Below are 1622 nucleotides of genomic sequence, written 5' to 3' on the forward strand. Positions count from 1 at the left end.
TTGTCTGTGCTGTACTGGTCCCTCTGTGTGGCGGACCTTCCAGGCTTCTTAGGCCAAGGGACCTAAAATCCCTCGCAAGTAGATGATCTGCTGCAGGACTTGCAATTCTGACAGCCTCGGATCCCAGTGTCCGGTATGTTGTTCTCTCTCAGCCAGGACCAGCTCTCGTCGCCTCTGTCCCTGGCTTGCTGTTCCTCCTTAGCCTCCTGGACTCATCAGCTGCCGCTGACCTGTCCCTCTCTTCTGGGAACCCTTCTGGATGCTTCAGAAGTGGGTCCTGGTCTCCCTAACCCTGCCCTCAGTACCAGCTTTTATAGGGGCAGCCTGCTCCCCCTACTGGCCTGGGACAGGAGGTGCTGCATGCTAATGGTCCATGACCAGAGAACCTCCCTCCTGCTCTCAGACACAGCCTTACAAGTTTGTGGCATCCAGGCCTGGGGTGACACAGTAGCAGCAAATCCACACCATATAATTCAGCGCTTTTTATAAATCATCTGCTCCCGTTATTCAATCATTGTACGATGATAAACAGCTCTTCACACACACATTATGATGTCCCCACAGTACATTCCCCCGACAAAGTATGATGTCCCCGCAGTACATTTCACCACGCACAGTATGATGTCCCCACAGCACATTCCCCCCCACACACAGTATGATGCCCCCACAGTACATTCCCCCCCACACACAGTATGATGTCCCCACAGTACATTCCCCCCCACACACAGTATGATGTCCTCACAGTACTTCCCCCCCCCACACACAGTATGATGGCCCCACAGTACATTCCTCCCCACACACAGTATGATGCCCCCACAGTACATTCCCTCACACACATAGTATGATGTCCTCACAGTACATTCCTCCACACACAGTATGATGTCCTCACAGTACATCCCTCCACACACAGTATGATGTCCTCACAGTACATCCCCCCACACACAGTATGATGGCCCCACAGTACATTCCTCCCCACACACAGTATGATGCCCCCACAGTACATTCCCTCACACACACAGTATGATGTCCCCACAGTACATTCCCCCCACACACACAGTATGATGCCCCCACAGTACATTTCCCCCACACACACAGTATGATGCCCCCACAGTACATTCCTCCCCACACACAGTATGATGCCCCCACAGTACATTCCCACACACACAGTATGATGCCCCCACAGTATATTCCCCCTCACACACAATATAATGCCCCTACACAGCATGAGGTCCCCACAGTAAATTCTCACACACAGTATGATGCCCCCACAGTAAATTCCCCCACACTCAGTATGATGTCCAAACAGTACATCCCCCCCACACAAAGTATGATGTCCCCACAGTACATTCCCCCCCACACACAGTATGATGCTCCCACAGTACATTTCCCCCACACACAGTATGATGTCCCCACAGTAAATTCCCCCACACACAGTATGATACCCCCACAGTACATTCCCCCCACACACAATATGATGTCCCCACAGTACATTCCCCCACACACAGTATGATGTCCACACAGTACATTCCCCCCACAGACAGTATGATTCCCCACAGTACATTCCTCCCCACACACAGTATGATGCCCCCACAGTACATTCCCACACATACACAGTATGATGC

The sequence above is a fragment of the Phyllobates terribilis genome, unplaced genomic scaffold (assembly GCF_046119375.1).
Source record: "Phyllobates terribilis strain yellow unplaced genomic scaffold, ASM4611937v1 Scaffold_192__1_contigs__length_3615891, whole genome shotgun sequence".
Taxonomy (NCBI): Eukaryota; Metazoa; Chordata; class Amphibia; order Anura; family Dendrobatidae; genus Phyllobates; species Phyllobates terribilis.